Consider the following 25,615-nt stretch of genomic DNA (forward strand, 5'->3'; position numbering starts at 1 on the left):
CTGGATGTGCAGGAAACAGATGCTCAGTATGTCCCTTTAAAGTCACTGCTGTTAGAGGCTGAAGAGGTTGGGATACAGGACACTTGGAGTTATAAAATTCTGTGGGCTCTTTCAGCCTCAGTTTAATCGGCTTTATAAGAGGGCTTAAAAATGCCTGCCAAAGAGGCCTGGTGATAATTGAAAGGGAGAAGAGGTGTGAGCACATTGCACTGTGCTTGGCACACAGTGGGTCCCTTGCGACTGCTGGATTCCCTTTCTGCCTTCCCAGCAGAGCTAAGGATTTGAAAGACTAACATGAACACCTGTGAGTTAGGGCCCTTCCTATCTGGAAGCTTGAGGTGGACCTGGAGAGCTGGAGACTTGGGGCAGAGATAAATGATCACTTTTACTCCAGAGCCTGGACACACCTCAATTCTTTTTTCTTTCTTTTCCTTTTTTTAAAATAAGCAGATATTTGCAGAAGGTAAAACTTCTTTGGAAGCCTCTTTCTGCTTATTGCTTCCAATAAATGGATTCCATTTCAGGCCACAAGTGGTTTTCTTTTATGGGATCCCCCACAGTTTTCTGGGTCATGAGGAACTCTATAGTTTTGGGAGGAGAGGAAGAACCCTTGCTTTCCTCATATACATTTATTTACCATTAGGTTGGTGCAGTTTTTGCAATTACTTTTGCACCTACCTAAGAACAGATGCCAGGGAAAACACTTGGTATTTCTGAGCACCACCAGCTCAGCCTCCCTCCATAGATTCCAACATGATTAGTGAGCTTGTTAAAAAAAAAAAAGCCTCAATTTTTGCCCTTTACTAATACGGTCTTTTAGTCAAATCTTCAAATGTGTTGTCCTGGGGATTATTTCCCATACTTTATAAATAGAATTCTAATTATTTTCTTTTAAAATTATTTTCTTCCCAAAAAGAAGAAAAGGGACTGTATGTGCTGGCTCGGGAGAGAGTGAGGAAGATGAACGCACAGCTGCCCAGCTCCCCCAGGGCCTGTGCTGTGAACCCCAGGGCTTGTGTCCTCCTGTGGTTAAGGTTTTAGTTTCTAGAACAAGTGACATGATGTTGCCATGCTTCACAATTTGGCCTTTGTCACAATGTCTTTGGTAAAATTCTCAGTACTCTGTAAACTCTTTAAAATGTATTCATTCTCATGGTCATTTAATCATTTGTTCCACACAGACTTGCTGGATGCCTACTAGTTTTATGTTTGGTGCAGGAAGAGGTAGACAGGCACAATCCCCACCTTAGCAAAGGTTTACAGGGCAGGACCACTGTGAGTCCATACAGTGCCTTATGCCAACTAGGAAAAGCCATTCCATCCTCCTGGTAGGCGCAACCCGAGGTACAGGGCAAAGTGAGAAGAGGCCTCACTCCTCTGCTGGGCAGTGCACATCCTGAACAACTATTCTTGGCAGCCCTGATGGACAGCAATGGACTTTAAACAAATAATTACAGAAATGGCCACTTAATTACAGTCCTGTATGCACAAGTATGGAAACGATATAATGCATAACAATGGTGTCTCTGACATAGAGAAATCTGGGACAATTGCTTCTGAAGGAAGAATGAGGTGAGAATAGGCCAAGAGAAATGAGAGCATTTCTGAGCCGAACACCCTCCAGTGTGCTTGCCCGTCGTCATGGCACATGTGCAGGAGAGGGAGGTGAGTTAGCTTGGGATGGAGAAGGACCAGAGCACGTAGAGCATTTTAACTTTCGAGTTTCTGGTTTAAATACCATGAGCATTCGTTTTTAAATTCTCTTTCTGTATGTTCGTAACCACATGTTGTTGAGTGTCAAAAGAATGCTTTTTTAGGACCTCACCTGGGGCCAAAAATGATATATTTGCTTTTATAATCATTGGATTATTCTACATAAATAAATTGAGTTACTTCATATTTCTACTTTGATGAGAGGAGAATTATTTTCAGACTCAGGCAGATCTGAGTTTTACCTGGCTCCTTGACTTAGTAATGATGCAGTCTTGGGCAAATGGTTTCATGACTTTGTACCTCAGTTTATTTATTTGTAGAATGGAAGTTTCAATCCTTACCTTTTGGGGTGTGAGGGAAAATTAAATGGGATAGTGTAGTGCCATTCCCCATTGAACTGTGATTCTGGACAAGTCGGAAACTGGTCTCTGTCTCCAGATGATGGGAGAGCCAGAAACTGTCCCAACAGGTACCTACCTATTGGAATGCCCTTGTGTCGAATGCAATACTAGAGTAAGCTACAAATACTTCGGTCCAATTTATTTCCCTACTGAAAGGTACTTGTTCAGTTATTACATTCTTAATGATGTCCTCCATGGCATGTATTTTGCTGTGAGGTGGGACATATATTTATTCAACACATTCCTTTTGGAGTGGCTCTCATGGCTCCACTTTTAATTTCTAAGTACAGATCTACATGCTTCAGAAACTCCATGTCTTGCAATTGTTCAAAACAAAAATAAAAAATTGAAGAACGTTTCTTCGATCATGGCCTGGTGTGCATTTAAGAAGCATGAAATGCCATTTAAGTTTTTTTTTGTTTTGAGACGGAGTCTCACACTATCACCTGGGCTGGAGTATAGTGGCACCATCTCAGATCACTGCAACCTCCGCCTACTGGGTTCAAGCAATTCTCCTGCTTCAGCCTCCTGAGTAGCTGGGATTACAGGTGTTTGCCACCATGCCCAGCTAATTTTTTATATTTTTAGTGGAGTTGGAGTTTCACGATGTTGGCCAGGCTGGTCTCGAACTCTCGACCTCCTATTTCATTAAGACATTCTTGAAAGTCAGTGTGTACTTCAAAAAGCCCTCCCTTGAGTTAGGCCTCTGGAGGTGGCCACATGTAATGAGCACAGCAAGGTGCTCTTGCCTGCCAACCACCAGCTTGGAGGTGAGGATGCCAAATGCAATACTAGAGTAAGCTACAAATCCTTCAGTTCAGTTTATTTCCCTAATGGAGGTTCATTTCCGGGAAAATTGGTTAGTGGTTGCACCCATATCTACAGAAGTCACTGAGGCAGGAATACCCAGGAGCCATTGTGTCAGCCAGCATGGGCTCAAATGCAAATGACCAGAGTCATAGCCTGACTTTAAATAGTGGGGATGAAAGGTCATTACCTGCTGTTTTCTCCATTGTGTTGTTGATTGGATGGTGGCTAAAGTGGAAGAACAGAATTAACAGTGAATCACATAATTTATGGAAGCAATTGTTAGAGATACTAGGAAAGCCTCTGGGTATAACTAGTACAGTTGTCCTAAAACGTTAGAGGCAATCTGGGGACCACTGTTTCCTGGGTCTCCTCCAATATGTTTATGAGAGATGAGATTTGGAATAGCACAGGCTTGGCCATGCAAGCTCACTGCAGAGGAGCTGACTGCCTTCCCCAGAAAAGGTGCTCTTGGAAGACTTTTGCCCAATGTGTGTAAACCTCAGGAAACAAGCGACTTTATAAAGTATGTTCAGTCCTTTTCTTGCACTTAGCCTCTATTCTCAATTCTACATGTGCTGCTGAGTAATTAAGTGGGGAAAGCTTTTCATGTGCTAACAGTCTCAAAACCACTGCCGAGTGACTGTCGATGAGGCTCCATTCTGGGCATCTGGATCAATGAGACTCCCAATTGTGGGCAAGAGATGGCTTCATCTTCCACAATTGTTCTATCCTTTGTAACATATAGTGGGATGAGGTTTGCTTCTCCCAGAGGCAGTTGCGTCAAATTGGTTTGGCTGAAGGATGCAAAGTATTGTTTCTAGGTGTGTCTATGAGGGTACTGCCAAAGGAGATTAACATTTGAGTCAGTGGACTGGAGGAGGCAGACCCACCCTCACTCTGGGAGGGCACCATCTAATCAGCTGCCAGTGTGGCTAGAATAAAGCAGGCAGAAGAATGTGGAAGGACCTGACTTGCTGAGTCTTCCAGCCTTCATCTGTCTCCTGTGCTAGAAGCTTCCTGCCCTTGAACATCAGACTCCCATCCCCCAACCTGCTATACAGCCTTCCTTCTCAGTTCTCGCACACAGTGGCAACAGAATCCCTTATCTCTTCTGTGTGGCACCAGCCTCAAAAACAGAGGGATCTACATCACTTGGAATCACTTATCGATTCCTTTAATAATTCACTGGGAAATTCCAACCTTGGGATTTTCCCAAAGCATGCTTGAACCAGTTTGCATTTTCTCTCCTACCCATTTGAGAAGAGCACTTTCTCTCTCCTCCAGCATGTACTCTTCAAACCAGATGATTCCAAGTCCTCACAGTGCCTGCCCTGGTCTGTGACTCCTGCTCCTCCCCCGCAGGCAGTGCCCTCCTGGCTCTTTCCTGTACTCTACCCTTCCTGGCAGAGTAGATGTTGAGAAAACGCATCCACCTCTGCCTACCCATCTGTCAGGGCTAGATTCATGTTTCCAAACTTCCTGGAAACCTTTGATTGTCAAGACTCACATTTGCTTCTCTGTATCATCTATCTCATCTTCCCTGCAAAGTGGTTGTCAGGATAATGCTGGAGAATATGCAAGAAAGTGTTGCCCACTGTCAATCTGAATGTAAAGAAGAATTAAAAGCACAGTTCTATGACTGTTTTTAGCACTGAGCTATTTATTATATACATTGATTAACAGGTGAAATGAATAATAGATGTTCACAAGGTATAGGTCTAGCACGTGTGTCCAATGTTTATTACTAGAGTTCAGGGACTCTAGGTAGCATGGTCTTTTAAAAAAAAATAGGTGTCTCTGAAATAGTTGTCTTTTTTTAATCTTTAAGAATGAGGAACATAGATAATGGAAATGAAAGTTATTTTTCTTCATTTTAGTTAAACCCTAAAATTTCTTTTTTTTTTTTTTTTGAGACAGAGTTTTGCTCTTGTTACCCAGGCTGGAGTGCAATAGTGCAGTCTCGGCTCACCGCAACCTCCGCCTCCTGGGTTCAGGCGATTCTCCTGCCTCAGCCTCCTGAGTAGCTGGGATTACAGGCACGTGCCACCATGCCCAGCTAATTTTTTGTATTTTTAGTAGAGACGGGGTTTCACTATGTTGACCGGGATGGTCTCGATCTCTTGACCTCGTGATCCACCCGCCTCGGCCTCCCAAAGTGCTGGGATTACAGGCTTGAGCCACCGCGCCCGGCTAAAATTTCTTGATTAAGAAGAAATAATGCCTTCAAAGAAAGGCATTTATTTCAAAGAAATCTCTAGAAATTAGAGGGCAAAGCATAACCCTATCAGAACCTATTATTAAATAAAAATAAATGGCATGATTTTGATCAACACAGCATATTATAAGCTTGCAAGTAGCATTTCCCATCCTCATTAATCATACTTTTGAAGTGGACATTGAAAATTGTGTATGTGTTTAAAAAAAGTTGGTATTTTGAAGGAGAAACCCAGTAGGAGAATAATTGATTATTAATAAGTTAAATAAGAGCTACATTCCTCTAGAGCCGCATTCATTAAAGTGTTGCTGTCTGTTGTTTCCATCAACAGTATTTTATTCAGTATAACGTGAAACTTCTTGACCCATGTGAAAAACTGAGAGACATCTTTTCTTATCATACATTTCCTTTTCCCATCTGTATTTAGCCCAGTTTCACGAGTGACTATACCTTTCCAAAGGTTGACTGCTCCAGTGCTAGTGATAGGACCCTCAATTGTTTGTTCATGAAGACTTCATGGTTGAGTTCATAGGCATTGGAACTGTGGGAAGTTCATAGGCGTTGGAATAGAAAGTTCATAGGCATTGGAACATGGGAAGATCATAGGCACTGGAACATGGGAAGATCATAGGTATTGGAACAGAAAGACATGAGTGGAAAGAAAATAGCTTTTGTGACTTTGATAGTTGCTTAATTTCTCTAAGCTTTGATTTTCTATTTTTGAAATGGATATAATAATATTTTGTAATACTGTTAGGAGGATTCTACCATTAAACTTTCTAAATATGCTAATTTATTTGTTTGTTTTAGTCACATGCTATTGAATTTCTTAAGAATAATGAATACATGTGGACCAAGATGATTAGGTGTTAGATTTGGGGAATTGATGTAGATGACAATTGTTTAAAATTACCAAACTTTTTTTTTTAACTTTTAGGTTCAGGGGCACATGTGTGGGTTTGCTATATAGGTAAATTGTGTGCTGTGGAGGTTTGGTGTATGAATTATTTGGTCACCCAGGTCATAATTAGAGTACTCAATGGGTAGTTTTTCAATCCTCCCCCTCCTCCCACCCTTCGCCCTCAAGTAGGCCCCAGTTTTTGTTGTTCCCTTCTTTGTGTTCATATGTACTCAATGTCTGGCTCCCACTTATAAGTGAGGACGTGTGGTATGTGGTTTTCTGTTTCTGCATTAGTTTGCTTAGGATAAAGGTTTCCGGCTCCATCTGTGTTGCTGCAAAGGACGTGGTCTCATTCTTTTTCATGGCTGCATAGTATTCCATGGTGTATATGTACCACATTTTCTTTATCTAGTCTACTATTGATGAACATTTAGGTTTATTTTATGACTTTGCTATTGTGAATAGTGCTGTGATGAATATAAACATGCATGTGTCTTTATGGTAGAACAATTTACATTCCTGTGGGCATATATCCAATAATGGGATTGCTGGGTCAAATAGTAATTCTGTTTTAAGTTCTTTGAGAAATTGCCAAACTGCTTTCCACAATGGCTGAACTATATATTCCCACCAGCAGTGCATAAGCATCCCCTTTCCACAGCCTTACCAACATCTGTTATTTTTGACTTAATAATAACCATTCTGACTATTATGAAATGGTATCTCTTCGTCGCTATGATTTGCATTTCTCTAATCATTAGTGATATTGAGCATTTTCTCATATGCTTTTTAACAACATGAATGTTTTCTTTTGAAAAGTATCTGTTCATGTCCTTTGCCCAATTTTTGATGGGGTTGTTTGGTTTTTGCTTGTAAATTCATTTAAGTTTCTTATGGATTCTAGATGTTAGACCTTTGTCAGATGCATAGTTTGTAAATATTTTCTCAAAATTCCAAAATTTTTAGATGAAGTACTTCTGATTCTAGATATGAGGAAGAAACTGATACTGAACTTGCCCTTATTATTGGATATTAATGAAATTAATAAACTCCTAAAAAGACTGATCCAGGGAAAATAGGGAACCCATGTAAATTAGCAATATCAGAAAAGAAAGAAAAGCTATTAAATATTTCTAAAAATCACAAATACTTTAAAAATATAGTAAGATAATTTTGTGAGCAGTGTCATGTCACTAAATTTAAAAACATAAGTAAAATTATTAATTTCTTTGCAAACTATTGCTAACCAAATGGATACAAGATGAAGGAGAAAACTAGTTTTTAATTTAAAACCTTTGCAGAAGAAATTTCCAGGCCCAGATGGTTTCACTGGTGTCTTCAGTCAAACATTTAAGAAAGAACAAATGTTAGCCTTACATAAAACTTTCAAAAAAAAAAAAAAGAAAAGAAAAGAAAAAAACAACCCAGAAGAACAAGGAGCACTTCCCGACTGGTTCATAAGGCTATACAAATAAGGTAACAGGATAATCCTGATAACAAAATCTGACAAAGATATTTCAGGGAAGAGAATTATAGGCCAGCATTCCTCATAAATGTAGATACAGAATTCTCTAATTGTCAAGGTAAGTCCAACAATACATAAAAAAGAATTAGAACTTATTCCAGATATACAATTGATTTAAAAATTGAAAATCAATCATTGCAAGTAAGCACATTAACAAAATAAAGAAGAAAAACATATAATCATCTCAATAGATGTAGAAAAAGAAACACTCATTCATGACAAAAATATGTCATTAAACTAGGAATAGAAAGAAACTTAGTCTGATAAAGGGCATCTATGAAAAGCTTACTGCTAACTTCATACTCGGTGGTGAAAGAGTGAATGCTTTCCCTTTTTGAATGCAGACATCATAAAGAGATGTCTATTTCTACTGTTTCTAATCAAAATTGTAGTATTAGTCCTACTCAGCACAATTAGACAAGAAAATAAATAAAAGGTGAGAAAGAAGTAAAATTAGTTTTATTTACAGATAACATGATTATTTATTTATAAAGTCCTAAGATCTACAAAATGTATTAGAATAAGTGAATTTTGCAAGCTCATAGGATACAATATAGAAAATCAATTGTATATTTATATAATATCAAGATGCAGTTAGAAAATAGAGACTTTTAAAGTACCATTTATAGGTACTTAGGAATTAATAAACAAAAACTATGAAACCTATATTTTAAAAACATAAAACATTGCTTAACAACTAAAGAAGACTTACATAAGTGGAAAAGTATACCATATTCATAAATTGAATGATCCAATATTGTTAAGATATCAGTTGTCCCTAAATTTAAGTATAGATTCAACATAATCCTATTTAGATTTTTTTAAATGTAGAACTTGGAAAGCTGATTATAAAGTTTATATGAAAATTCAAAGGACCTAGGACAGCCAAACAATTTTCAGTAAGGGGGATACATTTGAAGTACTGACAGTACCTAATTTCAAGAGTTCTTATAAAGCTATAGTAAGCAAGCCAATGTGGTTAAGGATGGATAAATAAATCAATAAAACAGAATAGAGTCAAGAAATTGACCCATACATATAGTCAGTTTATTTTTGAAAAAGGTGTCAAGGTAATTTAGTGGCAAATGAAAAGATTAAAATCAATGACATTAGAAAATATGCATAAAAATATGGGAAAAAATAAGCTTGACCCCTACCTCATACTATATTTAAAACTTAACTTCAGAATGAATTATATACTAAAAAGTCAATCTATAAATCATATAGAAGATAATGTAGAATAATATCTTTGGTACTTTGGGATAGACAAAGATTTCTTTAGCAGAAACCCAACAGCACCAACAACAGAAAATAAAAGATAAATTGAACTTAAGCAAAACTTAAAATGTTTGCTCTTCAGAGGACATTGTAGAAATAAAAAGGCAAGTCATAGACTGAAAGAAAATATTTGCAATTCATATGCCTCACAAAGGACTTGTGCATTCATATGCACAATATATAAAGAGTTTGTACAGATCAACAATAAAAAGAGCCCAATAAACATGTAGGCAAAAGACTTGAGCAGAGATTGCATAAAGGAAGCTGTATGTATGTCAGTAAGCACATGAAAAGGTGCTCCATTATCGCTCATTAGGGAAATACAAATTAAAATCACTTCACATTCATTAGAATAGCTGAATTTAAAAAGATCAGCAAGGCCAAATGTTGATGGATATGGGTTTAAGTGTGATTCTCAAATATTGCTGGTGATGTATAAATTGTTACAGCCATTTTGTACATTGGTTGTCAGTTTCTTATAAAAGTAATCATGTACTTATCCTACTACCTAGCAGGTTCATTTCTAGATATTTGCCCAAGAGAAATAGAAACAGACATTCATAAAAGGACTTGTACAAAATAGTAACAGCAGTTTTATTCCTAATGATCCCAAACTAGAAACAATTCAAAGTTAATCAATAGGAGAATGGATAACAATGAAAAGGAACAAACTACTAACAAATATTGCAACATGGATGAATCTCAAAAACGTTATGTTGAGAAAAGGAAGCCAGACAGAAAAGAGTATAATCTATAATATTGTGTTTATATGCAGTCCAAGAACAATCAAAACTAGTCCATGGTGTAGAAATTAGAGTAGTTGTCCTGAGTGGGGAGTCATGGGCAAGGAAGAGAATTGACTGACAAGAGCCATAGCAGATTATTCTGAGGTGATGGAAATGGTCTCTGTCTTTATTGAGGTCTTGCTTACATGAGTGTCTGTTTTGGGGTACTTAAGACTTGAGCACTTTGGACACTGTTTTTAATGCTCTTTGCATAAGTAGCTCCTTCTCATCTTTCAGATTTATATAAAGTGTGGTCTCCCCTGCTCTCACCAACCATTCTGTTTTTCACAAGCCTGTTTGTTGCTTTCCTAATATTGTTTACAATTTGTAATTATTTCTCTCTAAACTCCATAAGGCCAAAACCCAAGTCTGTCTTGTTTGTCACCCAGAACTGAGCATAATACCTGGCCAGACCTGTAGCAGGAACTGAGTAAATATTTGTTGAATTAGTAGTTTCATTATAAAACACACAATTCTATTGCCCCACATAGTAATAATGATGGTAATTGTGGGGGTGAAAGAGAGTAGGGAAAATACAGGTAAAGAGAATAAACTAAAAATACTAAAACCAAGCCGAACTCACATAGCAAAGTACTTATTTTTACCTCTAGAAAAGAAAATGAAAAATCTGGCTCCATGGAAAAACTTTTACTCCGATAGCTAGACTGAAAACACAAAATTATGTTTGTCCTGGGGTTGGTCTGAATAATGTACAAGCTTACAAACGGTAGGCTGTCCCCAACTGACTTTTTTCTAGTGTTTAAATCATTTTATATTTTCCTTGCATTGTGCCTGGGCCACGTGAGACTGTTTAGATAAAAAGGACTTTCTTTGGTACCACGGTTTTTAATCTTTCACCCAAGTCACCTGGAAAGACTGAACAGAAATGAGACCAGGGGTCTTTGGACAGGTCAGCATCAATGCTTTTTAGTTTAGTTGTTCAGTCAGCTACCAAAACTCTGAAATAGCTCTCCGCTGCTCAGCCTGTTAAGCTTCTAAACTGTGGCCTTGGCAAACACCTTACTATATCAACACATACTGGGTGCAGAGACAGAAAGAGCATGGATCTGCCTGGCTTAGTGCCTGCCTGTTTGAATGAATGAATGCATGAATGAATGTAAGTTCAAGTCTTGTATCTATCACCTGTCATCTATGACCTTCAGCAGGTTTCTTGGCATCTCATTCATTCACCCAACAGACATTTATTGATTGCCTTCTGGGCGCCAGGCACAATATTAAGTTATGAGGATCTCAAGGTGAAAAAGACAGCATCTGTTCTTAAGAAATTCTGGTCTGGTAAGGAGGGATCCTTCCAAGAGAGTAACTGTCTCTGTATACTGTGGACCAGATTGTAGGTGTTCTCACTCCCTTTTTCTCTCGTTTTCTCAGACTGGTGGCTGTGGCTTGCAAGACTGGCCCCCTCTGCTTTCTGTCTTAGGAAAAGACAGATCACATACTTCATTCTGTGACTATTGCCAGAGACCCATATCAAAAGCTTTGGTCTTTGACTTCTGGAATTCCAAGTATTTCTTTAAATATATATGTATGTATATTTTAACAAATCAGGATATTTACCTGTTGTCAGGCTTCTGGTAGCTTTCCTGTTGTTTACATGTTGCAAAGACTCCTGGAAGTAACTTAACGACTTTGGGGAAGGTCTCTTAGTGCTTTGGGGAGTATTTCTTCTAGTCCTAGATTTTTTTGGTCTCTCTTAAAACTGACAGGTGGCTGACATTGTTCTTGATTTTTCTGATGTTTGTTCTCTTTCTCGTGTTAGAAATCACAGTGAGAGTGAAACAGTTATTTTTAAATTAAACTATTTCTGGCATGTTTCTGAATGCAAGGAGTGTTTCTAAACAGACATGTTTCTGAATGCAAGGAGTGTTCAGATTTCTTAGGGAGTAGGCCAAATGGTGTAAACAAGAGTAAAAAATTTAAGTTTGCCATTCATGATAGAAGAAATGAAGAAAAAAGTCCAGTCTCCTGTTGAACGTAGTAAACTAAACATAGAGGCTTTCTGCTGACTACAGTTCCAAAATATAACTAGCATTTATTGAACACTTACTGGATGCTAGGATACACCAAATGTTCTACAAGTGCTGTTTTATTTAATCCTTAGGAAAACTCTGTGAGGTGGATATTTGTAATGATCCCATTTGCAGGTGAGAAACAGAGAGGTAAGTATCTTGCTTGAGGTCACACAGCAAGTAGTGAAGCTAAGATTTAAACCATGGCACTGAGATGTTACCTTGCATCCATGTCTACCCATCTTATATTTAAGTTGGTGCAAAAGTTATTGCAGATTTTGCAACTTTAATGGCGAAAACCACAATTACTTTTGCACCAACCTAATACTTAGGTTAAGATGTTGTAGTCAGTGAAGAAATCTCCAACTAATGATTCATGTATCTGTTTTCCTCCTCAAAAACTTAGTAACAAAAGTAATTTATTTTATTTTAATGTTTGCAGGGCATGTTTCATTGCTAATAATTCTCAAGGAAAATAAATAACAAGTCCTGGCTTAGCATTTTTCTGAGCCCATGCGAATCATGCTAACTATCATGACAAATGGCCAGTCTCAGGTGTGTGTTGTAATGAACAGGAAAAAAGAAGGAATGAAATCTGTCTTTTCACCCTTAAGAAATAGCTGCATTAGAAAAAAAATAGCAATGAAGCTTGAAATATGTTCTGGTGTAAGATCTGTAACAGGTAACCTGGCCAATTTCATTTATTCTGTATTTATTCCCATTATAAGCCTTGAATGCTCCCTGGGCTCTCTCTTGCTAAATCGATGCTTTCAGAATTCTCAGTGGCTTGAATTTTGTAATCTGAGAAATCAATCAAGTGCCTCCAGTGAATGCCGTGTCTTATACTACTCTGAGCTTCGAAATGCCTCTTGTAATTAAGTATTAGTTGGAGTTCATTGCACTTGAATAATGAGGTGATGTTTGGGTAGGTTTCCTTTGTTGTTTCTTACTTGAGGAGCATGGCTTCTGTTTTTCTGGTTAACCAAATCATAGTTGTCACACAAAAAAATGCTATGTAAAGCCTCTCTAATTGTAGTACTTAGTGTCTCAAAAAAACAAATTCAGTACTTTACGGTCATTAGTGTGTTGCTGCAGTTGACATGCAAAGCACATGCCCTGTGATTATGGACTTTTACAATTAAGCTTTGACAATGAGAAGGAGTTGAATTTGTTCCTTTTTAAAATGGTCTGACTTGCCTGGTGACCAGCTGAATGGCTGCATAACCCCTGTTACAGAGCAAACAGTGTAGTCACAAGCTCTTTCTGCATTTGCCCTGAACTATATAATTTTCTTGGCACATAAATTATGTACAAAATTTTATTTTGTACATAAATTTCACTGTTAACTAATTATCCCTGTTAAACAGATATCCCTGTTATCTGTTTAACAGGAATAGTTAACAGTGAAATTTTTGTACAAAATCATATAGAAAAATGATCATTGGTTTAAATATTATATTTACTGTTAAATAATAATATTAATAAAAATTAATAATAAAAACCAGAACTTCATGTATCTGGCACTTGGTTTAAGAGGTTGAATTTAACTATATCATTAGAAATCCTACATTACCTTCCTGGTGGCTGATCCTTCTCTCTCTTACTGTGGCCATTATCTTGAAATTTTCAAAATTATTTCTTTGCTTTTCTAGATAGTTTTACATGCATACACATACACACACACACACGCACGTATGCATTCCTAAGCAAATTATTGCTTAGTTTTTTCTATGTTTGAACTTTACATAAAGGGAGTCACATAGCATATGTTTTGTGATTTGCTACTTTCTTTTGCTTATTGTTGTTTTTTAAGATTCTTCTATTTATTGGTGTATGTAGCAGGAGTTTATTCATTTTCTTTCTTTTTTTGAGATGGAATTTTGCTCTGTCACTTATACTGGAGTGCAGTGGTACAATCTCAGTTCACTGCAACCTGCAACCTGCAACCTTCACCTCCTGTGTTCAAGCTGTTCTTCTGCCTGAGCCTCCTGAGTAGCTAGTATTACAGGCACCCACCACCATGCCTGGCTAATGTTAGTATTTTTAGTAGAGATAGGGTTTTACCATGTTGGCCAATCCTTTAGTCTTTTGAGGCTGGTCTCAAACTCCTCACCTTAAAGTGATACACCTACCTCAGCCTCCCAAAGTGCTGGGATTACAGGTGTGAGCCACCGTGCCCTGCCTGAATTTATTCATTTTCATTGCTATCTGGCATTCTAAGGCTTAACTATACCTCAATTTAAAAAAATCATTCTAATGTTCACTGACATTTGAGTCATCTCTAGTTTAGACCTATTATAAAGTGTTGCTGTGAATTCCTTGTGTACTTCTACCAAATGTAAATCTCAGATGTATTCCTTGCAGTAAAATTTTTTTTATCTGCAGTAAAATTTTGCTTATCTTCAGCTTTAATAACTAATGACAAACTGTTTTTACATTCTTACCAGCTAGTTATGAAAGTTCCCATTACCCCACAGTCTTGTCAGCACTAACATGATCAGGATTTAGTTTTTTTCTGGCCTGGAAAATGTATTGGTAGCTCCTGGTAGCTGTGATATGTATTTTCCTGATGACCACTGAGCTAGATCATTTATTAGTTTAATGGATTTTAAATTTTCTCTATATAACATACCTGTTCATGCCTTTTGCCCATTTTTTTTCAATTAGGTTGTCACTTTTTTCTCATTAATTATCAGGGTTTTAAACATATTACGAGTATTAGTTCTTGGCTGCTCATACTTGTGGCAAATATCTCCCTCTCCTAGATGGCAGAGTGAGACTTCATCTCAAAAAAACAAAAACAAACAAACAAAAAGTAATGGCATTACTTATAGTGGCAAAACTGCAATTACTTTTGCACCAACCTATGCAAAATATGAGTTGACCATTTATGTTATCAGTAAGCCTTCTGGTCAACAGTAGGCTAGTAGTAAAATTTCATGGGGAGTCAAATGTTATACTCAGATTTTTGACTGTGCGGGGTGTTGGTGTCCCTATCCCCCACATTTTTTAAGGGTCAACTGTATATTTAATCAAAACTAATTTTCAGTCAACAACCTCCAAGTTTTCATTTGAGTAGATTTCCTGTCACCATACAGGTAAACCATCTTCAAATTTTCCCAGTTGACCAGCAGTCCTTTAGAGCTTTGGTCAAACAAGTATCCAATCTAGGACTTATTATGTATTTGGATGAACCAAGTATTCAATGCTAAAGTCACTTTTATCAGTTCTTTGTTTTGTGATGAGTATTTTTTGTATCTTTTTAAACACATATCTCTCAATCCCAAGACTGTGTTATGTTCCAACAGCCCTATAGTTTTGCTTTCTCCTTTAGCTTTATAATCCAGAATTGATTTCTTAGTAACAGTTCATTTTTTTCCTTTTTCCATATGGGCCAGCACTGTTTATTGATGTACACTGACCTACAGCATATCATGACCCCTGCCATATTTCATGTTCATGTAAGAATGGGTCTTTTCTTGGCTTTCAAAATTCTGATTGATGAGTCTATTTGCTTATTCCTGTCAGTGCTACAGTGTCCTAATCATTATACCTTTATAATATATTTTGACATTATAAATTTTATAATAAGGTTTAAATAAGACAAATTCTCCGTGGATAGGTTAGGATAGGTTGGGCTGTTTTTGGATACAAATCTCAGTGGCTTAAAAGTTAAAGGGCTTGTTTCTTGCTCATGCTACCCATACAGTTGTGGTCACTCAGGGTTCCAGAGAAACAGAGGTTCTGTTACTATCTCAGTATGTTCTTCCATAGAAGAAAAGAGAGCTTGGAGAATCACTTATCAATTTGTACTTCTTTTTCCCAGAAGTGACACATGTCAGTTATATTTACATTTCATTGGCAGAGTTACTCCCATGACTACACCTGATTTCAAGGATTCAGGGGAGTGTAATCCTTGTATAATTGGAAGCAGAGGATTGTCTACCACATCTCTTCCATTTAGAATTGTCTTAGCTATTCTCAGCCCTTGAGACCCAGCTTGTCAAGTTCCATGAAAACCCTTATTGAGATTTTGATTGGATTTTAGCGAATCTAGGGTTCACATATGCCTTACATTTCCCTTGATTTGTTTGTGTATGTGTGAGCTACATGCTCTGTGGTTTTGAATTTCTTAAGTTGTCTTTGACTTCACTCTTGGAAGATGGCTTTATTCAATATGGAATTCTAGTTTGACAATTACTCTTTCTCTCTGAACTTTGATTATATTCTTTCACTGGCTTCTAGCTTTGATTTTTGGATTTTTTGAAGTCAGCTGTGAGTCTTACTGCTGCTCCTTTGTAGGTATTCCTTTCTTCCTTTCTGCACGTTTTTAACAACTTGCTTCTCTTTTGTGTTGTAAAGTTTTATTATTACTGTGTCTAGGTGTGGAGTTCCTTTTATTTATCTTGTTTGAGATTCACTGGGCTTTGTAAATCTCAAGTTTGTGTCTTTCAACATCCTGAGATATCCTCTGCCATTATCTATTTGAATATTGCTTCTTCTTCATTTTCTCTATTACTTCCTTCTCTAATTTAGAACTTCACTTAGACATTTGTAAGACCTTATCACCATATCATCCATGTCACTTAATCTTTCCTTCATTATTTTTCATAGGTCTTTTTAAAATTTTAACTGAATTCTGGATAAAATTTGAATCTATCTTTCAATTTACTAATTCTCTGCTTAGTTTTGTTTTACATGCTACTTAATCCATCTATTGAGTTTTTTTTTTTTTTGTTTTGTTTTTTGTTTTTTTTTTTTGAGACGGAGTTTCGCTCTTGTTACCCAGGCTGGAGTGCAATGGCGCGATCTCGGCTCACCGCAATCTCCGCCTCCTGGGTTCAGGCAATTCTCCTGCCTCAGCCTCCTGAGTAGCTGGGATTATAGGCACGCGCCACCATGCCCAGCTAATTTTTTGTATTTTTAGTAGAGACGGGGTTTCATCATGTTGACCAGGATGGTCTCAATCTCGCGACCTCGTGATCCACCTGCCTCGGCCTCCCAAAGTGCTGGGATTACAAGCTTGAGCCACCGCGCCCGGCCATCTATTGAGTTTTAAAGTTTAATTGCTATATTTTTTATTTATAGAAATTCTGTTTGGTCTTTTAAAAAATCGACTTATGATTCTTTTATAATGCTTGTTCTCTGTCCTTAGTTTTAAGCTTCTCTCAAATTTCTTCAAGCATATTGCAAATAGTTATTTTATATTCATACCTTGTATCTATACTATCTAAACTTGTTATATGTCAGTTTTTCTTATAGATTCTCATTTATGATGTCCTAAATCTTTGTGTTTTGGTTTTCTTATGCTGGGCTTTTAATTTTTCCTAGAAGTTTACTTTTGGGAAATACTTTGCTGTCTGAGTTGAAGCTGAATTCCTCTAGAGAGAGATTTTGCCAATTGCCTGATAGCAATAACTACCTCAGTACCACTCAAAATTAAATCTCCGCTTGAGGTTTGAATTGAAGCATGAATTGGACAGCAAAAACCTATGAGAGTTGGCTTGTAGTTCTAAAGTCTTTTTACATAGCACAAAGGTGGAGACAGGCAAATGTCCTTGCTGCTTCTTTCTGAAGGGAAGGTTTATTTCCCTACATATTTTTTTCTTTTCTCTCTTTTTTTTTTTTTTTTTTTTTTCTGATGGAGTCTCTCTTTGTCACCCAGGCTGGAGTGCATTGGCGCAGTCTCAGCTCACTGCAACCTCTGCCTCCTGGGTTCAAGCGATTCCCCCACCTCAGCCTCCTGAGTAGCTGGGATTACAGGTACTCGCCACCAAACCTAGCTAATTTTTGTGTTTTTAGTAGAGATGGGGTTTCACCATGATGGCAAGACTAATCTTGAACTCCTGACCTCAGGTGATCCACCCACCTCAACCTCCCAAAGTGCTGGGATTACAGGGGTGAGCCACCGTGCCTGTTTTTTTTTTCCTACTTATTCTTAAGCAGATTGTTTAGTCTTTGGAGGTGCAAGATTTACTCAGGGATCTTCTGTTATATTTTTCACCTTGGGCGGTCCTGAGACTTTGTTTCTTCATCCTTATGCCTCCGGGAGACATTAAGTGGAAGCTGAAGCTCTGCAGTTCTCCACAGACACACTCAAGACCAAGTGTAGATCTCTGGTTTTCTTCTTTCCTTGCACCCTAGGTTTTTTCTCTCCCTTCATTTCTGGGAGCCTTGTTTTTATTAATTTTTCTCAGTGTCAACATAGTGGCATGTTTAAAGGATTGTTTTTATATTTCATCTAACATTTAATTATTTCACACAAGATATATAGTCTGCTACAGTGCTACAAATAAAAGTCCTAGGTTTGGGCATTATTAGGTATTCTTATATTTGAAAAGGGGCACTAAACTTTGGCTAAGAGGTAGACACATCTGGGTTTGAGACCAGATTCCATATTCCGTATTTCCAGATGTTTGCTTCATCAGCTTTACTAATAATAACACCTTTCCTTTGTATGTTGAATTTTTGTTTACAAAGTACGTTCGCAAATATCAAGTCTTTGGAGAGCTGGCTGAAGCAGATGTTGTTATTCCTGTTGAATGAATATAAGATATTGTCGAGGGGGACACCACACTGATTTGGAACCCAAGTCTTTTAACATCTGGAAGAGTTCTATTTTTGTGACACTGCTTTCTTCGATTAAATTATTTCAAGTAAGTCAGCAAATGGATCTCACTTTGTTGTCTGGGGTAATTCACTGCTTGGACACTATCTTGTGGGAGATCCTTTGCCCAAAGCTGATTTTTGTTTTGTTTTGTTTTGACGGTTGATCGATCAATTAGCAGTGTCTGCAAAAGTTGCAGGAGATGAAAAATGCCACTTATTTGCTTTCCCAGATTTAAAATGGCCTTCCTGACTTTAAAAGAATTCATTACTCATATAAACACAAAATATATTTTTCTAAATTCAGATGGCAAAAGTAATGGAAAGATAACCTTTGAGTCTGTCAAATAATGAGGCTCCTAGTTGTATTTATGGTCAGTTTCCCTTGTGGTATGTGAGAAGACCATGGAATGGTCTTTGATGATAGGGAATTTATTGCAAGAAAAACTAGAGCATGAGGAAATCTTGGAAAGCCACCTGATCATCTATACAATCACTTGGGGCTTCTGAGACTGGGTTGTGCTACATACAATCTTCTTGAATTACCAAAATAAAGATCTGGCTTAGCTCAGGACAGTAGCTTGAAGTCAATCTGCTTCCCTTTTTCCACTCATACAATATTTAATATTTGACTAGGCCATGTGGCCAGCACCCATCACAGACTGTCTCTATTGGTCAGCATTCAAGCCAAACGTTTCAGGGATAGATGATCTTCTTCATGCAGAAGCCATTTATATTCCCTTCCTGTGCTGGCTGATGCCAGGCTGCTAGAGGCAGGTTCTTTTTCTCTAGCAAATCTTGAGAGAGGTTGTATAACATCTTGTAAAAGGCAGGAAAAGTTGAGGCTACCTTTTTTTTAGAAGAGAGCAAGGCATTAGTAGTCATTAAAACTGAAGGGCTTCTCCTGAAGTCCATGCACCCCTATTAGAGGATGATCAGGTGAGCACATTGGGCAGATCAATGACTACTTCCTTGGTGGTGGTTTCTTAAATGTGCATTACTATTCAAGTAGCATCATCAAACTTATGCTTCATTAAACCAGTTGAATATAGACTAAAATCATTTCATTAAAATAACATCTTTATTTAACTCCTGCTCATGCTCTTATCAGCTCCTCTAATGTCATTATGGAAAAAGGCAATTTCTTTCTTTCGAAGACTTATTTTTATATTTATGTTTCAGATCATTGTAGCATAATCAAGGAAAAAGTTATCCTGGGGATTTAGACCTTCTGTAGATGAGGGTGCTCAGATAATGCAAAACCACTTCCCATCCTTGAGACTGTCAGTAGCTTTCTCCAGGGCAAGAGTAACATTTATGAGTTCTCCTAAGCATTTTTCATCAAAGAGTGGGGGGTTGAACAGTGGATCCAAAGTGGCTGCTGTCATTCAAAAATCCTTAATCCTCAACATGTGGTGGCTCATGATTGTAATCCTAGCACTTTGGGAGGCCAAGGCGGACAGATCACTTGAGGTCAAGAGTTCAAGACCAGCCTGAACAACGTGGCGAAACCCCAACTCTATAAACAATACAAAAACTAGCCTGTCGTGGTGATGGGCGCCTGCAATCCCAGCTACTCGGAGGCAGAGGCAGGAGAATCGCTTGAACCTGGGAGGCGTAGGTTGTAGTGAGCTGAGATCACGCACGCCACCGCACTCTAGCCGGAGGGACGGAATGAGACTCCATCTAAAAAAAAAAAAAAAAAATTGTAATTCTCCTGTGCTGTTACTTTCCCTCCTTGTAACTGCCCATTCCCAGGATCAGAGCCTCCAGCCAGTTGACACAAGGACGGCCACTTTCCTCCCACTATCCTTTTTCTTCCCACCACTGTTCTTCCTCTGCACTTCCTGTGCATTGAACCTGAGTTGATTCTCTTTCTCAGAACAGAATCCTCTTTGAAAATGCACCATGAGGTTACAAAAGGTGTTTACAGTCGGCTTTTTTCTGTTTGCATTTCCTGCCTCCGACATTTGCTTTCAGGAGTTTCTTTTCCTTTTCCCCATTGTTCTTTTCAGACAAGACTGTACAACCCTTTCCATCATGAGATGAAAATCTCATGTGGCTCAGGTAACTCAGGTATCACCCTGCCTAGAAACTGGGGATGAAGGACATGACCTTTCATGTCTTTCTGTACCCAAGGACCTTGGCCTGTTGCCAGAGTCCTTAATAGGGTCCCGGTGGATTTTTTAAATGAATAAATGGCCTCTACCATTCATATATTCATTTGGGCATCAAGCATTGGGTGCCTCCTATCATCAGGCAGTGTGTTTCGGTCCTGGAGCTTCAATACTGACCCTGATGGGCATGTCTCTACTGGGGGTACAAAAACAAATAGGCAGTTAGCAGTGCTGTAACTGCAATAACTCTAAGAACATCTGTGGTTTTTGCTCTGTTTAAAGAGAACTCACAGCTGCATTGAACTTAGGTAATGATTTGTGCTTTCTGAGCCTCCACTTCTCATTCATAGAATGGCCTGATGACTACATCATTGTGTTGTTCTGGGGTTGAAATGAGGCAAGGTAGTGAAAGGCTTCCAGCACAGGGCCTGGCCCATGGGAGGCACTGGACCTCTGACCACCTGGCTGTCCTTCTGATGGAACGCTCCTCTGCCTGCTCTGCTTGGCATAGTTTCCTCCTGCTGATGAGGGTGGGCAGGCACTGACCAGACAGGCTGGTTTCCCACATCCTTTGTTTCAAATGGTCTTGTGGAGATGCACTTACATCCTCTGTAAAACACCCTTCAACACTAAGGTTTATTAAACTACTTAATGTTTAACCTTCTCCCTCTTAGAGATGATACCAACTCTCTGAACATCACAAAATGGAAAATTTGTATAGATTGACTCATCAGGGAACAATTGTGTCTTCAGTGCCAGAAATTATCAGCTTGTGTGGAGAAATGTATTATAATTAGCAAAGGTTAAAAAAAATACGACATAAAAAGCAGGATCTGTCTTCCTGATTCTTTGTTTTCTTAAAGATTTTTGTTTTTTTTTATGCCAGTTTTGTGTTTCTCTCAATCAGTAGGATCCAAAGGTTTTCCACTTGGTTTAAAAGTCAACTGGGGGTGAAGGAAAAGTTACAATATTGCACCTAAGCTAGTTCAATGACTAAACCTTTCTTTGCAAAGGGAGAGTTTTGAACTCATCTGGGTTGTGGGAGAGAAGAATCACTGATTCCTTTTCAGTGTCACCAGGCGGGCAGATAGCCTTGTTCATGGGCTGCACCTGGCGTCACCGCCTGCGTAAGCTCCTTTTACTGTGGCGCTTTACCCATCTACTCTCATTCACAACGGCCAGTGAGCATCACAAGCGTCAGAAACAGGGAGAAAAGCTACTCCTTTCATCTTCTTCCTAGTTTAGAGCATCTTTCCTACACACAGACAGATCAGCACATAAATTTTAACAGTCAGCTGCTACAAGTAAGAAAAACCTGCTACAAGGCTTTGAAAATGAAGGGCGTATGCTCTTCCCACCAGTCACTCTGCCTACTTCCTTCCCATCAGTAATAAAGGTAGGGGTGTGTGTGTGTGTGTGTGTGTGTGTGTGTGTGTGTGTCTGTGTCTGTCCAACTCTTGAGAGCCAATGAACAAGTTTGCTACCCAGGACAGGTAGACTCTGAATATCCTCACGTACCACTGGCTTGGGAGTTTTCTACTCATATTTCTGTTGTTAGTAATGTTAGCAAGATATGAATATATGTGTCCTCTCTTATAAGCCCCCTATTTAAAAATGTTTAGTGCCTTAAGTCTTTGAATGCTCCTGTCTCAGTTTTAGTTCTTAGTCAAGCTGAAAGCTAGAATTGTGCTTAAAGGGAGGATGGGCATGGAGGGGGGTGGGGGACAGATGCTCACTTGGAGTGCGGGTCATTAAACTTGTTCCGTGCTAGAATAAAAGGTTATACAGCTCCCTCCCCTCCCCACAGTGTGTCAAATTCTTGTTTTCTTTGAGAAGAGAGTAGGATGTCCTATGGCTATAGTCAGAAAACATGTCCTTGACAGTCTTCCTGGTGTTTTGTTTTTTGTTTTTTTTTTCCCCTCCCAGTTGAACTTGAATCTGAGCCTTAATGATTTAGAGTCCTAGAATTTCAGAGCTGGATGAGAGATTGCTCATGGGAGATTGCATCTTGATCCCCAACCCCTTAGCTGCTAGGAATAATTGGCAGAAAAATTGTGAAATTGTATTAATTCAGTATGGGTTGGTAGAGTTTAATTCTTCCTTAAGTAGTTATGGGAAAAACAGGAGTGCAAAAACCAGGGCTTCCCATAGCCCAGACATGCCCTTGGGCCAGAGGAAATGGCCTCAGAAGTCCTTTGCCAAAGGACATTTTGTTAGTTCAATAACTGTGTAAGTATCAGTAAGAAAGTGACAGGCTTAAGGTTTAGCATGCAATTGGAGCCTCATTGTGTAAGTTAGGAAAGTAAGGGCACATAGTGATGTTTAAAAAATATTAAAAAACCCAAATAGCATGTGTCCAGGAAGACTGGCTGCTGCTGGGTGCTCGCAGGATCTAGGCTTTTGCAAAACTGCCTTGGAATTACTCCTCTTTTTAAAGAGGCAAAGGCTTCAACATTTTGGAGGGGTCACATTGGGGGGTCCTGGCTTCCACCCTGTGGGAGAGAATACATTTTACCTGCCCTCCAAAGAATGAATCAGAGCCTGTGGTACTGGTGCTGGCCAAATTTGAGTTCCTGAGACAGAGACATCAGGTGGAGGCTGAGGATCTCACCTCAAACCATTTGCCAGACATCTTGACAGTGGAGGGTTTCCACGGCCCTTCTCCTTCTCCATGCCCTGGATGTGCCCGGAGCTGCTGCAGGCGGTATTAGTTGCTTCAGCCAATGACTCATATGTCTTAAAATCTCCAAGTCGCTTTTTGTAGGAACACATAAAAATGCCTGCTCAACATCTGCCCTATGTTCATTGACTTTTTTGTTGGTTTGTTTGTTTCCCTGAGAGATGCCATTTCGGCAATACCCAAGGCTGCCTCTCCGCTGATTCAGATCTTGGAGACTTTCATCCATAGCCACACAAAGCCTCAGGACAGTTGTGTGTGTGTGTGTGTGTGTGTGTGTGCGTGTGCGTGCGTGTTTCCGGCATTTAGTGTAATTAGGTGGATAAACTTGCTAAGCCATCTGATTTGAATAAAGTCCATTATTCCTCCTGTAAGAGCTCAGGATGGGGCCAATAGCAATGGAAGCTAACTCTCCAGCCTCCCTCTCCTAGGGATACCTCAAGGAAGAATGTAAATGAATAGAAGGAACAGAGGAAAGTGGATAAGGGTAGAATTTTAAGAAGTTGTTGTACTTGCTAGGATGGTGGCCAAACAGGGCCACTTTGGAACATCATGTAAACCACTTAATAGCCTCCCATCATACTATCTAGAGCAGGGCTGGACAATGCAGTTTCTTCTCACATGTTTTTACTTTAAGCAGAATACTTAATATATATTGGCGCTGCTCTGATGTTTGAGTGCTACTCATTATGCAGAAATGTTTCAGTGCACACACCACTCACATTCGCATTTACTTTCTTTTGCTGCATCTTCGTACCTAGGATAAACATGGTTTAATATTCCATTAAATTTTTTTTTAAACCACTGTAACTTTGTTTAATTTGGTTGCTGAAATCTTGTGTTTGTAACCGAGATCACTTTTGAGAAGGGATATTCTCATTAGAGGTAATTTGGAAAAGCTGCAGGTTGTTCACTGTTTGGTACTATCGTAATTATCTTGACCTTGCAGTTTAGGGTCCTACTTGTTTCAGTTACCATGCATTCTAAGTATTGTCTATCTTGTTACATAACCATATGGTTTTCATGGTTGCAACTTGGTCCATTACATGAAAATGTCACAGCTTGCTTATCCTTTCATACTGATCACTTTCAGTTTTTCAATATGTATCAATAACTTTGAGCAGAAAATCTTCTAGATTTCCCTTATATTTTATATTATTTCCTTAAGATGGACTTTCCAAGGTCTCTTATAAAGATGATCAATGTATTAGGCCAGGGCTTCTCCAGGTGCAGTGTGTGCACAGTGGCTGGTGGATGTTGTGAAATGCAGATTCTATCTCAGTAGATGTGGGCTGAACCTGAGAATCTGCATTTGTCACAAATGCCTGTGTGATGCCCAGGCTGTGGCTCAGGGCTTTGGGCAGGCTTCTAAAGTTGCTAGTGTATTGGCATTGAGAGTATTTATAAGACTTGTTTTGCCAAGTCACTCTGTGGGCTGGTTACCTAGGAGCTCTGCCCCCTCAGAAATATTTTCTAATCAAGAAGAAAGTTTTGATTAGACTGATGTCCAGAGGGGTGGGAAGCTGTAGCATCTGCCTTCATTAAAAGCCTCTAAGCTCAGTTGTGGCTGCCGTTAGAATCACCTGGGGAGTACACACACACACACACACACACACACACACACACACACACACTCTCTCTCTCTCCCTCTCTCTCTCTCTCTCTCTCTCCCCCCCTCTCTTTCTCTTGACTCCCTCCAGATCACTACAAACAGAATGGCAGGCAGTGGAACCTGGCTATCAGTATTTCTTAAAGCTTCCTGGATATTAGAGGTGACTCTGTATAGCCAGGGTTGAGGACCATTGTTCTAAGCCCACAGAAGACCACCTTAAATCTCACCGAGCTCCCAACTCTGTTTTAGATTTGATTGAATGAAAAGCTTGGGGCTTATATATGCCACACTCAGACCACCACACTTTTGACAATGGATTTAGCACAGCCATGAGTTGTCTGCATTTCTAAAAAAACAATAACCGTAATTTCTGACGGCAGACAAGGTATTTGCCATCATTGACTTCTCCATCAAACTTACTTCTCTGTAGCATTTGTTGATCCCATCTTAATGAATGACATCATTGTATACTCAGTCTCCCAAGCCAAAAACCTGGGGCTGATCTAAGCCCCTTTACTTTCCCATACCCTTTAAATCTAAGCAGTTCTCACAGCCCTTTGTTCTGTACGTACTTGTTTCTTACAGAATGTAACACATTATATTAAAATTATCCTTCAACTAGACCATGAGCCTCTAGACCCCAGAGATAGTGTCTGATGTATCTTTTTATTCCCCATACCTAGTGCAGGGCCTGTCTAGCACAGAGTGGATACTCCTGAAATAATTGTTGAATGAATGAATGAAGTAAAATAGGTTTTGATTGCGTATAACCCTGGAAGATTGTTCTTATGGTTGAAAGTTTCATAGCAGCGTAGTTCTAGCAGGAACACAGATTGCTGAGATAGTGCCTGGTGCCAACATGGCCTTGCCCTGGGGGTGTGCAAGACGGCAGATGGAATGCCCAGCACGCCCTGAGTCTCTGCCACTCACCACCTGCTGGAGTAACAC

The 25,615-nt window shown here is 39.0% G+C and overlaps 1 protein-coding gene across 6 annotated transcripts in view; it reads left to right on the forward strand.

The window, feature by feature from the left end:
• The window catches only part of PLPP4 (phospholipid phosphatase 4), a 126,420-nt gene that overhangs the window by 80,826 nt on the left and 19,979 nt on the right, over nt 1-25,615 (forward strand). The gene's annotated exons all lie outside the window — the stretch shown is intronic.

Source organism: Saimiri boliviensis, chromosome 12, assembly GCF_048565385.1.
Source record: "Saimiri boliviensis isolate mSaiBol1 chromosome 12, mSaiBol1.pri, whole genome shotgun sequence".
Taxonomy (NCBI): domain Eukaryota; kingdom Metazoa; phylum Chordata; class Mammalia; order Primates; family Cebidae; genus Saimiri; species Saimiri boliviensis.